General features: G+C 43.8%; 36 non-coding genes and 6 pseudogenes across 36 annotated transcripts; 21 read left to right on the plus strand and 21 right to left on the minus strand.

Moving 5' to 3' along the window:
* Nucleotides 1–39: 39 nt before the first annotated feature.
* On the plus strand, nucleotides 40–158 carry LOC131733321 (5S ribosomal RNA). Its single transcript, XR_009326224.1, has one exon. It is a non-coding gene; the product is annotated as a 5S ribosomal RNA (ribosomal RNA).
* Nucleotides 159–272: 114 nt separating this feature from the next.
* Nucleotides 273–391, plus strand: LOC131733323 (5S ribosomal RNA). The gene has a single exon (XR_009326226.1). It is a non-coding gene; the product is annotated as a 5S ribosomal RNA (ribosomal RNA).
* Nucleotides 392–505: 114 nt separating this feature from the next.
* On the plus strand, nucleotides 506–624 carry LOC131733261 (5S ribosomal RNA). The gene has a single exon (XR_009326166.1). It is a non-coding gene; the product is annotated as a 5S ribosomal RNA (ribosomal RNA).
* A 114-nt stretch (nucleotides 625–738) lies between these two features.
* On the plus strand, nucleotides 739–847 carry LOC131733399 (5S ribosomal RNA; annotated as a pseudogene).
* A 100-nt stretch (nucleotides 848–947) lies between these two features.
* Nucleotides 948–1,066, plus strand: LOC131733263 (5S ribosomal RNA). Its single transcript, XR_009326168.1, has one exon. It is a non-coding gene; the product is annotated as a 5S ribosomal RNA (ribosomal RNA).
* Nucleotides 1,067–1,166: 100 nt separating this feature from the next.
* Nucleotides 1,167–1,285, plus strand: LOC131733359 (5S ribosomal RNA). The gene has a single exon (XR_009326262.1). It is a non-coding gene; the product is annotated as a 5S ribosomal RNA (ribosomal RNA).
* A 100-nt stretch (nucleotides 1,286–1,385) lies between these two features.
* On the plus strand, nucleotides 1,386–1,504 carry LOC131733264 (5S ribosomal RNA). Its single transcript, XR_009326169.1, has one exon. It is a non-coding gene; the product is annotated as a 5S ribosomal RNA (ribosomal RNA).
* Nucleotides 1,505–1,618: 114 nt separating this feature from the next.
* LOC131733389 (5S ribosomal RNA) lies at nucleotides 1,619–1,727 on the plus strand (annotated as a pseudogene).
* A 100-nt stretch (nucleotides 1,728–1,827) lies between these two features.
* LOC131733344 (5S ribosomal RNA) lies at nucleotides 1,828–1,946 on the plus strand. The gene has a single exon (XR_009326247.1). It is a non-coding gene; the product is annotated as a 5S ribosomal RNA (ribosomal RNA).
* Nucleotides 1,947–2,060: 114 nt separating this feature from the next.
* LOC131733265 (5S ribosomal RNA) lies at nucleotides 2,061–2,179 on the plus strand. The gene has a single exon (XR_009326170.1). It is a non-coding gene; the product is annotated as a 5S ribosomal RNA (ribosomal RNA).
* A 114-nt stretch (nucleotides 2,180–2,293) lies between these two features.
* Nucleotides 2,294–2,402, plus strand: LOC131733409 (5S ribosomal RNA; annotated as a pseudogene).
* Nucleotides 2,403–2,516: 114 nt separating this feature from the next.
* LOC131733266 (5S ribosomal RNA) lies at nucleotides 2,517–2,635 on the plus strand. The gene has a single exon (XR_009326171.1). It is a non-coding gene; the product is annotated as a 5S ribosomal RNA (ribosomal RNA).
* A 114-nt stretch (nucleotides 2,636–2,749) lies between these two features.
* Nucleotides 2,750–2,868, plus strand: LOC131733348 (5S ribosomal RNA). Its single transcript, XR_009326251.1, has one exon. It is a non-coding gene; the product is annotated as a 5S ribosomal RNA (ribosomal RNA).
* Nucleotides 2,869–2,968: 100 nt separating this feature from the next.
* LOC131733267 (5S ribosomal RNA) lies at nucleotides 2,969–3,087 on the plus strand. The gene has a single exon (XR_009326172.1). It is a non-coding gene; the product is annotated as a 5S ribosomal RNA (ribosomal RNA).
* A 100-nt stretch (nucleotides 3,088–3,187) lies between these two features.
* On the plus strand, nucleotides 3,188–3,306 carry LOC131733268 (5S ribosomal RNA). Its single transcript, XR_009326173.1, has one exon. It is a non-coding gene; the product is annotated as a 5S ribosomal RNA (ribosomal RNA).
* A 100-nt stretch (nucleotides 3,307–3,406) lies between these two features.
* On the plus strand, nucleotides 3,407–3,525 carry LOC131733269 (5S ribosomal RNA). The gene has a single exon (XR_009326174.1). It is a non-coding gene; the product is annotated as a 5S ribosomal RNA (ribosomal RNA).
* Nucleotides 3,526–3,639: 114 nt separating this feature from the next.
* Nucleotides 3,640–3,758, plus strand: LOC131733270 (5S ribosomal RNA). Its single transcript, XR_009326175.1, has one exon. It is a non-coding gene; the product is annotated as a 5S ribosomal RNA (ribosomal RNA).
* A 100-nt stretch (nucleotides 3,759–3,858) lies between these two features.
* LOC131733365 (5S ribosomal RNA) lies at nucleotides 3,859–3,977 on the plus strand. Its single transcript, XR_009326268.1, has one exon. It is a non-coding gene; the product is annotated as a 5S ribosomal RNA (ribosomal RNA).
* A 114-nt stretch (nucleotides 3,978–4,091) lies between these two features.
* On the plus strand, nucleotides 4,092–4,210 carry LOC131733271 (5S ribosomal RNA). The gene has a single exon (XR_009326176.1). It is a non-coding gene; the product is annotated as a 5S ribosomal RNA (ribosomal RNA).
* Nucleotides 4,211–4,310: 100 nt separating this feature from the next.
* On the plus strand, nucleotides 4,311–4,429 carry LOC131733360 (5S ribosomal RNA). Its single transcript, XR_009326263.1, has one exon. It is a non-coding gene; the product is annotated as a 5S ribosomal RNA (ribosomal RNA).
* Nucleotides 4,430–4,543: 114 nt separating this feature from the next.
* Nucleotides 4,544–4,662, plus strand: LOC131733272 (5S ribosomal RNA). The gene has a single exon (XR_009326177.1). It is a non-coding gene; the product is annotated as a 5S ribosomal RNA (ribosomal RNA).
* A 228-nt stretch (nucleotides 4,663–4,890) lies between these two features.
* Nucleotides 4,891–5,009, minus strand: LOC131733347 (5S ribosomal RNA). The gene has a single exon (XR_009326250.1). It is a non-coding gene; the product is annotated as a 5S ribosomal RNA (ribosomal RNA).
* A 100-nt stretch (nucleotides 5,010–5,109) lies between these two features.
* Nucleotides 5,110–5,228, minus strand: LOC131733380 (5S ribosomal RNA; annotated as a pseudogene).
* Nucleotides 5,229–5,328: 100 nt separating this feature from the next.
* LOC131733274 (5S ribosomal RNA) lies at nucleotides 5,329–5,447 on the minus strand. Its single transcript, XR_009326179.1, has one exon. It is a non-coding gene; the product is annotated as a 5S ribosomal RNA (ribosomal RNA).
* Nucleotides 5,448–5,561: 114 nt separating this feature from the next.
* Nucleotides 5,562–5,680, minus strand: LOC131733275 (5S ribosomal RNA). The gene has a single exon (XR_009326180.1). It is a non-coding gene; the product is annotated as a 5S ribosomal RNA (ribosomal RNA).
* A 100-nt stretch (nucleotides 5,681–5,780) lies between these two features.
* On the minus strand, nucleotides 5,781–5,899 carry LOC131733276 (5S ribosomal RNA). Its single transcript, XR_009326181.1, has one exon. It is a non-coding gene; the product is annotated as a 5S ribosomal RNA (ribosomal RNA).
* A 100-nt stretch (nucleotides 5,900–5,999) lies between these two features.
* Nucleotides 6,000–6,118, minus strand: LOC131733277 (5S ribosomal RNA). The gene has a single exon (XR_009326182.1). It is a non-coding gene; the product is annotated as a 5S ribosomal RNA (ribosomal RNA).
* A 100-nt stretch (nucleotides 6,119–6,218) lies between these two features.
* On the minus strand, nucleotides 6,219–6,337 carry LOC131733278 (5S ribosomal RNA). Its single transcript, XR_009326183.1, has one exon. It is a non-coding gene; the product is annotated as a 5S ribosomal RNA (ribosomal RNA).
* Nucleotides 6,338–6,437: 100 nt separating this feature from the next.
* LOC131733279 (5S ribosomal RNA) lies at nucleotides 6,438–6,556 on the minus strand. The gene has a single exon (XR_009326184.1). It is a non-coding gene; the product is annotated as a 5S ribosomal RNA (ribosomal RNA).
* A 100-nt stretch (nucleotides 6,557–6,656) lies between these two features.
* LOC131733280 (5S ribosomal RNA) lies at nucleotides 6,657–6,775 on the minus strand. Its single transcript, XR_009326185.1, has one exon. It is a non-coding gene; the product is annotated as a 5S ribosomal RNA (ribosomal RNA).
* A 114-nt stretch (nucleotides 6,776–6,889) lies between these two features.
* LOC131733281 (5S ribosomal RNA) lies at nucleotides 6,890–7,008 on the minus strand. The gene has a single exon (XR_009326186.1). It is a non-coding gene; the product is annotated as a 5S ribosomal RNA (ribosomal RNA).
* Nucleotides 7,009–7,108: 100 nt separating this feature from the next.
* LOC131733283 (5S ribosomal RNA) lies at nucleotides 7,109–7,227 on the minus strand. The gene has a single exon (XR_009326187.1). It is a non-coding gene; the product is annotated as a 5S ribosomal RNA (ribosomal RNA).
* A 114-nt stretch (nucleotides 7,228–7,341) lies between these two features.
* Nucleotides 7,342–7,460, minus strand: LOC131733284 (5S ribosomal RNA). The gene has a single exon (XR_009326188.1). It is a non-coding gene; the product is annotated as a 5S ribosomal RNA (ribosomal RNA).
* A 100-nt stretch (nucleotides 7,461–7,560) lies between these two features.
* LOC131733400 (5S ribosomal RNA) lies at nucleotides 7,561–7,669 on the minus strand (annotated as a pseudogene).
* Nucleotides 7,670–7,769: 100 nt separating this feature from the next.
* LOC131733335 (5S ribosomal RNA) lies at nucleotides 7,770–7,888 on the minus strand. Its single transcript, XR_009326238.1, has one exon. It is a non-coding gene; the product is annotated as a 5S ribosomal RNA (ribosomal RNA).
* A 114-nt stretch (nucleotides 7,889–8,002) lies between these two features.
* Nucleotides 8,003–8,121, minus strand: LOC131733286 (5S ribosomal RNA). The gene has a single exon (XR_009326190.1). It is a non-coding gene; the product is annotated as a 5S ribosomal RNA (ribosomal RNA).
* A 114-nt stretch (nucleotides 8,122–8,235) lies between these two features.
* LOC131733401 (5S ribosomal RNA) lies at nucleotides 8,236–8,344 on the minus strand (annotated as a pseudogene).
* Nucleotides 8,345–8,444: 100 nt separating this feature from the next.
* Nucleotides 8,445–8,563, minus strand: LOC131733287 (5S ribosomal RNA). Its single transcript, XR_009326191.1, has one exon. It is a non-coding gene; the product is annotated as a 5S ribosomal RNA (ribosomal RNA).
* A 114-nt stretch (nucleotides 8,564–8,677) lies between these two features.
* LOC131733288 (5S ribosomal RNA) lies at nucleotides 8,678–8,796 on the minus strand. Its single transcript, XR_009326192.1, has one exon. It is a non-coding gene; the product is annotated as a 5S ribosomal RNA (ribosomal RNA).
* Nucleotides 8,797–8,909: 113 nt separating this feature from the next.
* Nucleotides 8,910–9,028, minus strand: LOC131733289 (5S ribosomal RNA). Its single transcript, XR_009326193.1, has one exon. It is a non-coding gene; the product is annotated as a 5S ribosomal RNA (ribosomal RNA).
* Nucleotides 9,029–9,128: 100 nt separating this feature from the next.
* LOC131733290 (5S ribosomal RNA) lies at nucleotides 9,129–9,247 on the minus strand. The gene has a single exon (XR_009326194.1). It is a non-coding gene; the product is annotated as a 5S ribosomal RNA (ribosomal RNA).
* Nucleotides 9,248–9,361: 114 nt separating this feature from the next.
* LOC131733291 (5S ribosomal RNA) lies at nucleotides 9,362–9,480 on the minus strand. The gene has a single exon (XR_009326195.1). It is a non-coding gene; the product is annotated as a 5S ribosomal RNA (ribosomal RNA).
* Between the last annotated feature and the right edge of the window lie 6 nt (nucleotides 9,481–9,486).

Here is a 9,486-nt window from a genome sequence, read left to right on the forward strand (position 1 = left end):
CTCACTAAACATAAAAGTCATGAAAGCAGAAATGCAATCGCCTGCGGCCACACCACCTTGAATAAGCCTGATCTCGTCTGATCTCAGAAGCTAAGCAATGTTGGGCTTGGTTAGTACTTGGATGGGAGACCACCTGGGAATATCAAGTGCTGCAGTCATTACATTTTTGTAATTACATTTTACAATTGAAATGTGTGGAGGACAAAAGGAAATTTTGGAGGAATCACCCCCAGCTCACTAAACATAAAAGTCATGAAAGCAGAAATGCAATCGCCTGCGGCCACACCACCTTGAATAAGCCTGATCTCGTCTGATCTCAGAAGCTAAGCAATGTTGGGCTTGGTTAGTACTTGGATGGGAGACCAACTGGGAATATCAAGTGCTGCAGGCATTACATTTTTGTAATTACATTTTACAATTGAAATGTGTGGAGGACAAAAGGAAATTTTGGAGGAATCACCCCCAGCTCACTAAACATAAAAGTCATGAAAGCAGAAATGCAATCGCCTGCGGCCACACCACCTTGAATAAGCCTGATCTCGTCTGATCTCAGAAGCTAAGCAATGTTGGGCTTGGTTAGTACTTGGATGGGAGACCACCTGGGAATATCAAGTGCTGCAGGCATTACATTTTTGTAATTACATTTTACAATTGAAATGTGTGGAGGACAAAAGGAAATTTTGGAGGAATCACCCCCAGCTCACTAAACATAAAAGTCATGAAAGCAGAAATGCAATCGCCTGCGGCCACACCACCTTGAATAAGCCTGATCTCAGAAGCTAAGCAATGTTGGGCTTGGTTAGTACTTGGATGGGAGACCACCTGGGAATATCAAGTGCTGCAGGCATTACATTTTACAATTGAAATGTGTGGAGGACAAAAGGAAATTTTGGAGGAATCACCCCCAGCTCACTAAACATAAAAGTCATGAAAGCAGAAATGCAATCGCCTGCGGCCACACCACCTTGAATAAGCCTGATCTCGTCTGATCTCAGAAGCTAAGCAATGTTGGGCTTGGTTAGTACTTGGATGGGAGACCACCTGGGAATATCAAGTGCTGCAGGCATTACATTTTACAATTGAAATGTGTGGAGGACAAAAGGAAATTTTGGAGGAATCACCCCCAGCTCACTAAACATAAAAGTCATGAAAGCAGAAATGCAATCGCCTGCGGCCACACGACCTTGAATAAGCCTGATCTCGTCTGATCTCAGAAGCTAAGCAATGTTGGGCTTGGTTAGTACTTGGATGGGAGACCACCTGGGAATATCAAGTGCTGCAGGCATTACATTTTACAATTGAAATGTGTGGAGGACAAAAGGAAATTTTGGAGGAATCACCCCCAGCTCACTAAACATAAAAGTCATGAAAGCAGAAATGCAATTGCCTGCGGCCACACCACCTTGAATAAGCCTGATCTCGTCTGATCTCAGAAGCTAAGCAATGTTGGGCTTGGTTAGTACTTGGATGGGAGACCACCTGGGAATATCAAGTGCTGCAGGCATTACATTTTTGTAATTACATTTTACAATTGAAATGTGTGGAGGACAAAAGGAAATTTGGGAGGAATCACCCCCAGCTCACTAAACATAAAAGTCATGAAAGCAGAAATGCAATCGCCTGCGGCCATACCACCTTGAATAAGCCTGATCTCAGAAGCTAAGCAATGTTGGGCTTGGTTAGTACTTGGATGGGAGACCACCTGGGAATATCAAGTGCTGCAGGCATTACATTTTACAATTGAAATGTGTGGAGGACAAAAGGAAATTTGGGAGGAATTACCCCCAGCTCACTAAACATAAAAGTCATGAAAGCAGAAATGCAATCGCCTGCGGCCACACCACCTTGAATAAGCCTGATCTCGTCTGATCTCAGAAGCTAAGCAATGTTGGTCTTGGTTAGTACTTGGATGGGAGACCACCTGGGAATATCAAGTGCTGCAGGCATTACATTTTTGTAATTACATTTTACAATTGAAATGTGTGGAGGACAAAAGGAAATTTTGGAGGAATCACCCCCAGCTCACTAAACATAAAAGTCATGAAAGCAGAAATGCAATCGCCTGCGGCCACACCACCTTGAATAAGCCTGATCTCGTCTGATCTCAGAAGCTAAGCAATGTTGGGCTTGGTTAGTACTTGGATGGGAGACCACCTGGGAATATCAAGTGCTGCAGGCATTACATTTTTGTAATTACATTTTACAATTGAAATGTGTGGAGGACAAAAGGAAATTTTGGAGGAATCACCCCCAGCTCACTAAACATAAAAGTCATGAAAGCAGAAATGCAATCCCCTGCGGCCACACCACCTTGAATAAGCCTGATCTCAGAAGCTAAGCAATGTTGGGCTTGGTTAGTACTTGGATGGGAGACCACCTGGGAATATCAAGTGCTGCAGGCATTACATTTTTGTAATTACATTTTACAATTGAAATGTGTGGAGGACAAAAGGAAATTTTGGAGGAATCACCCCCAGCTCACTAAACATAAAAGTCATGAAAGCAGAAAAGCAGTCGCCTGCGGCCACACCACCTTGAATAAGCCTGATCTCGTCTGATCTCAGAAGCTAAGCAATGTTGGGCTTGGTTAGTACTTGGATGGGAGACCACCTGGGAATATCAAGTGCTGCAGGCATTACATTTTTGTAATTACATTTTACAATTGAAATGTGTGGAGGACAAAAGGAAATTTTGGAGGAATCACCCCCAGCTCACTAAACATAAAAGTCATGAAAGCAGGAATGCAATCGCCTGCGGCCACACCACCTTGAATAAGCCTGATCTCGTCTGATCTCAGAAGCTAAGTAATGTTGGGCTTGGTTAGTACTTGGATGGGAGACCACCTGGGAATATCAGGTGCTGCAGGCATTACATTTTACAATTGAAATGTGTGGAGGACAAAAGGAAATTTTGGAGGAATCACCCCCAGCTCACTAAACATAAAAGTCATGAAAGCAGAAATGCAATCGCCTGCGGCCACACCACCTTGAATAAGCCTGATCTCGTCTGATCTCAGAAGCTAAGCAATGTTGGGCTTGGTTAGTACTTGGATGGGAGACCACCTGGGAATATCAAGTGCTGCAGGCATTACATTTTACAATTGAAATGTGTGGAGGACAAAAGGAAATTTTGGAGGAATCACCCCCAGCTCACTAAACATAAAAGTCATGAAAGCAGAAATGCAATCGCCTGCGGCCACACCACCTTGAATAAGCCTGATCTCGTCTGATCTCAGAAGCTAAGCAATGTTGGGCTTGGTTAGTACTTGGATGGGAGACCACCTGGGAATATCAAGTGCTGCAGGCATTACATTTTACAATTGAAATGTGTGGAGGACAAAAGGAAATTTTGGAGGAATCACCCCCAGCTCACTAAACATAAAAGTCATGAAAGCAGAAATGCAATCGCCTGCGGCCACACCACCTTGAATAAGCCTGATCTCGTCTGATCTCAGAAGCTAAGCAATGTTGGGCTTGGTTAGTACTTGGATGGGAGACCACCTGGGAATATCAAGTGCTGCAGGCATTACATTTTTGTAATTACATTTTACAATTGAAATGTGTGGAGGACAAAAGGAAATTTTGGAGGAATCACCCCCAGCTCACTAAACATAAAAGTCATGAAAGAAGAAATGCAATCGCCTGCGGCCACACCACCTTGAATAAGCCTGATCTCGTCTGATCTCAGAAGCTAAGCAATGTTGGGCTTGGTTAGTACTTGGATGGGAGACCACCTGGGAATATCAAGTGCTGCAGGCATTACATTTTACAATTGAAATGTGTGGAGGACAAAAGGAAATTTTGGAGGAATCACCCCCAGCTCACTAAACATAAAAGTCATGAAAGCAGAAATGCAATCGCCTGCGGCCACACCACCTTGAATAAGCCTGATCTCGTCTGATCTCAGAAGCTAAGCAATGTTGGGCTTGGTTAGTACTTGGATGGGAGAGCACCTGGGAATATCAAGTGCTGCAGGCATTACATTTTTGTAATTACATTTTACAATTGAAATGTGTGGAGGACAAAAGGAAATTTTGGAGGAATCACCCCCAGCTCACTAAACATAAAAGTCATGAAAGCAGAAATGCAATCGCCTGCGGCCACACCACCTTGAATAAGCCTGATCTCGTCTGATCTCAGAAGCTAAGCAATGTTGGGCTTGGTTAGTACTTGGATGGGAGACCACCTGGGAATATCAAGTGCTGCAGGCATTACATTTTACAATTGAAATGTGTGGAGGACAAAAGGAAATTTTGGAGGAATCACCCCCAGCTCACTAAACATAAAAGTCATGAAAGCAGAAATGCAATCGCCTGCGGCCACACGACCTTGAATAAGCCTGATCTCGTCTGATCTCAGAAGCTAAGCAATGTTGGGCTTGGTTAGTACTTGGATGGGAGACCACCTGGGAATATCAAGTGCTGCAGGCATTACATTTTTGTAATTACATTTTAGAATTGAAATGTGTGGAGGACAAAAGGAAATTTTGGAGGAATCACCCCCAGCTCACTAAACATAAAAGTCATGAAAGCAGAAATGCAATCGCCTGCGGCCACACCACCTTGAATAAGCCTGATCTCGTCTGATCTCAGAAGCTAAGCAATGTTGGGCTTGGTTAGTACTTGGATGGGAGACCACCTGGGAATATCAAGTGCTGCAGGCATTACATTTTTGTAATTACATTTTACAATTGAAATGTGTGGAGGACAAAAGGAAATTTTGGAGGAATCACCCCCAGCTCACTAAACATAAAAGTCATGAAAGCTTATTCAAGGTGGTGTGGCCGCAGGCGATTGCATTTCTGCTTTCATGACTTTTATGTTTAGTGAGCTGGGGCTGATTCCTCCAAAATTTCCTTTTGTCCTCCACACATTTCAATTGTAAAATGTAATGCCTGCAGCACTTGATATTCCCAGGTGGTCTCCCATCCAAGTACTAACCAAGCCCAACATTGCTTAGCTTCGGAGATCAGACGAGATCAGGCTTATTCAAGGTGGTGTGGCCGCAGGCGATTGCATTTCTGCTTTCATGACTTTTATGTTTAGTGAGCTGGGGGTGATTCCTCCAAAATTTCCTTTTGTCCTCCACACATTTCAATTGTAAAATGTAATGCCTGCAGCACTTGATATTCCCAGGTGGTCTCCCATCCAAGTACTAACCAAACCCAACATTGCTTAGCTTCGGAGATCAGACGAGATCAGGCTAATTCAAGGTGGTGTGGCCGCAGGCGATTGCTGTTCTGCTTTCATGACTTTTATGTTTAGTGAGCTGGGGGTGATTCCTCCAAAATTTCCTTTTGTCCTCCACACATTTCAATTGTAAAATGTAATGCCTGCAGCACTTGATATTCCCAGGTGGTCTCCCATCCAAGTACTAACCAAGCCCAACATTGCTTAGCTTCTGAGATCAGACGAGATCAGGCTTATTCAAGGTGGTGTGGCCGCAGGCGATTGCATTTCTGCTTTCATGACTTTTATGTTTAGTGAGCTGGGGGTGATTCCTCCAAAATTTCCTTTTGTCCTCCACACATTTCAATTGTAAAATGTAATTACAAAAATGTAATGCCTGCAGCACTTGATATTCCCAGGTGGTCTCCCATCCAAGTACTAACCAAGCCCAACATTGCTTAGCTTCTGAGATCAGACGAGATCAGGCTTATTCAAGGTGGTGTGGCCGCAGGCGATTGCTTTTCTGCTTTCATGACTTTTATGTTTAGTGAGCTGGGGGTGATTCCTCCAAAATTTCCTTTTGTCCTCCACACATTTCAATTGTAAAATGTAATGCCTGCAGCACTTGATATTCCCAGGTGGTCTCCCATCCAAGTACTAACCAAGCCCAACATTGCTTAGCTTCTGAGATCAGACGAGATCAGGCTTATTCAAGGTGGTGTGGCCGCAGGCGATTGCATTTCTGCTTTCATGACTTTTATGTTTAGTGAGCTGGGGGTGATTCCTCCAAAATTTCCTTTTGTCCTCCACACATTTCAATTGTAAAATGTAATGCCTGCAGCACTTGATATTCCCAGGTGGTCTCCCATCCAAGTACTAACCAAGCCCAACATTGCTTAGCTTCTGAGATCAGACGAGATCAGGCTTATTCAAGGTGGTGTGGCCGCAGGCGATTGCATTTCTGCTTTCATGACTTTTATGTTTAGTGAGCTGGGGGTGATTCCTCCAAAATTTCCTTTTGTCCTCCACACATTTCAATTGTAAAATGTAATGCCTGCAGCACTTGATATTCCCAGGTGGTCTCCCATCCAAGTACTAACCAAGCCCAACATTGCTTAGCTTCTGAGATCAGACGAGATCAGGCTTATTCAAGGTGGTGTGGCCGCAGGCGATTGCATTGCTGCTTTTATGACTTTTATGTTTAGTGAGCTGGGGGTGATTCCTCCAAAATTTCCTTTTGTCCTCCACACATTTCAATTGTAAAATGTAATGCCTGCAGCACTTGATATTCCCAGGTGGTCTCCCATCCAAGTACTAACCAAGCCCAACATTGCTTAGCTTCTGAGATCAGACGAGATCAGGCTTATTCAAGGTGGTGTGGCCGCAGGCGATTGCATTTCTGCTTTCATGACTTTTATGTTTAGTGAGCTGGGGGTGATTCCTCCAAAATTTCCTTTTGTCCTCCACACATTTCAATTGTAAAATGTAATGCCTGCAGCACTTGATATTCCCAGGTGGTCTCCCATCCAAGTACTAACCAAGCCCAACATTGCTTAGCTTCTGAGATCAGACGAGATCAGGCTTATTCAAGGTGGTGTGGCCGCAGGCGATTGCATTTCTGCTTTCATGACTTTTATGTTTAGTGAGCTGGGGGTGATTCCTCCAAAATTTCCTTTTGTCCTCCACACATTTCAATTGTAAAATGTAATTACAAAAATGTAATGCCTGCAGCACTTGATATTCCCAGGTGGTCTCCCATCCAAGTACTAACCAAGCCCAACATTGCTTAGCTTCTGAGATCAGACGAGATCAGGCTTATTCAAGGTGGTGTGGCCGCAGGCGATTGTATTTCTGCTTTCATGACTTTTATGTTTAGTGAGCTGGGGGTGATTCCTCCAAAATTTCCTTTTGTCCTCCACACATTTCAATTGTAAAATGTAATGCCTGCAGCACTTGATATTCCCAGGTGGTCTCCCATCCAAGTACTAACCAAGCCCAACATTGCTTAGCTTCTGAGATCAGACGAGATCAGGCTTATTCAAGGTGGTGTGGCCGCAGGCGATTGCATTTCTGCTTTCATGACTTTTATGTTTAGTGAGCTGGGGGTGATTCCTCCAAAATTTCCTTTTGTCCTCCACACATTTCAATTTTAAAATGTAATTACAAAAATGTAATGCCTGCAGCACTTGATATTCCCAGGTGGTCTCCCATCCAAGTACTAACCAAGCCCAACATTGCTTAGCTTCTGAGATCAGACGAGATCAGGCTTATTCAAGGTGGTGTGGCCGCAGGCGATTGTATTTCTGCTTTCATGACTTTTATGTTTAGTGAGCTGGGGGTGATTCCTCCAAAATTTCCTTTTGTCCTCCACACATTTCAATTGTAAAATGTAATGCCTGCAGCACTTGATATTCCCAGGTGGTCTCCCATCCAAGTACTAACCAAGCCCAACATTGCTTAGCTTCTGAGATCAGGCTTATTCAAGGTGGTGTGGCCGCAGGCGATTGCATTTCTGCTTTCATGACTTTTATGTTTAGTGAGCTGGGGGTGATTCCTCCAAAATTTCCTTTTGTCCTCCACACATTTCAATTGTAAAATGTAATGCCTGCAGCACTTGATATTCCCAGGTGGTCTCCCATCCAAGTACTAACCAAGCCCAACATTGCTTAGCTTCTGAGATCAGACGAGATCAGGCTTATTCAAGGTGGTGTGGCAGCAGGCAATTGCATTTCTGCTTTCATGACTTTTATGTTTAGTGAGCTGGGGGTGATTCCTCCAAAATTTCCTTTTGTCCTCCACACATTTCAATTGTAAAATGTAATTACAAAAATGTAATGCCTGCAGCACTTGATATTCCCAGGTGGTCTCCCATCCAAGTACTAACCAAGCCCAACATTGCTTAGCTTCTGAGATCAGACGAGATCAGGCTTATTCAAGGTGGTGTGGCCGCAGGCGATTGCATTTCTGCTTTCATGACTTTTATGTTTAGTGAGCTGGGGGTGATTCCTCCAAAATTTCCTTTTGTCCTCCACACATTTCAATTGTAAAATGTAATTACAAAAATGTAATGCCTGCAGCACTTGATATTCCCAGGTGGTCTCCCATCCAAGTACTAACCAAGCCCAACATTGCTTAGCTTCTGAGATCAGGCTTATTCAAGGTGGTGTGGCCGCAGGCGATTGCATTTCTGCTTTCATGACTTTTATGTTTAGGGAGCTGGGGGTGATTCCTCCAAAATTTCCTTTTGGCCTCCACACATTTCAATTGTAAAATGTAATGCCTGCAGCACTTGATATTCCCAGGTGGTCTCCCATCCAAGTACTAACCAAGCCCAACATTGCTTAGCTTCTGAGATCAGACGAGATCAGGCTTATTCAAGGTGGTGTGGCCGCAGGCGATTGTATTTCTGCTTTCATGACTTTTATGTTTAGTGAGCTGGGGGTGATTCCTCCAAAATTTCCTTTTGTCCTCCACACATTTCAATTGTAAAATGTAATTACAAAAATGTAATGCCTGCAGCACTTGATATTCCCAGGTGGTCTCCCATCCAAGTACTAACCAAGCCCAACATTGCTTAGCTTCTGAGATCAGACGAGATCAGGCTTATTCAAGGTGGTGTGGCCGCAGGCGATTGCATTTCTGCTTTCATGACTTTTATGTTTAGTGAGCTGGGGGTGATTCCTCCAAAATTTCCTTTTGTCCTCCACACATTTCAATTGTAAAATGTAATTACAAAAAGTAATGCCTGCAGCACTTGATATTCCCAGGTGGTCTCCCATCCAAGTACTAACCAAGCCCAACATTGCTTAGCTTCTGAGATCAGACGAGATCAGGCTTATTCAAGGTGGTGTGGCCGCAGGCGAGTGCATTTCTGCTTTCATGACTTTTATGTTTAGTGAGCTGGGGGTGATTCCTCCAAAATTTCCTTTTGTCCTCCACACATTTCAATTGTAAAATGTAATGCCTGCAGCACTTGATATTCCCAGGTGGTCTCCCATCCAAGTACTAACCAAGCCCAACATTGCTTAGCTTCTGAGATCAGACGAGATCAGGCTTATTCAAGGTGGTGTGGCCGCAGGCGATTGCATTTCTGCTTTCATGACTTTTATGTTTAGTGAGCTGGGGGTGATTCCTCCAAAATTTCCTTTTGTCCTCCACACATTTCAATTGTAAAATGTAATTACAAAAATGTAATGCCTGCAGCACTTGATATTCCCAGGTGGTCTCCCATCCAAGTACTAACCAAGCCCAACATTGCTTAGCTTCTGAGATCAGACGAGATCAGGCTTATTCAAGGTGGTGTGGCCGCAGGCGATTGC

Source organism: Acipenser ruthenus, unplaced genomic scaffold, assembly GCF_902713425.1.
Source record: "Acipenser ruthenus unplaced genomic scaffold, fAciRut3.2 maternal haplotype, whole genome shotgun sequence".
Lineage (NCBI taxonomy): Eukaryota > Metazoa > Chordata > Actinopteri > Acipenseriformes > Acipenseridae > Acipenser > Acipenser ruthenus.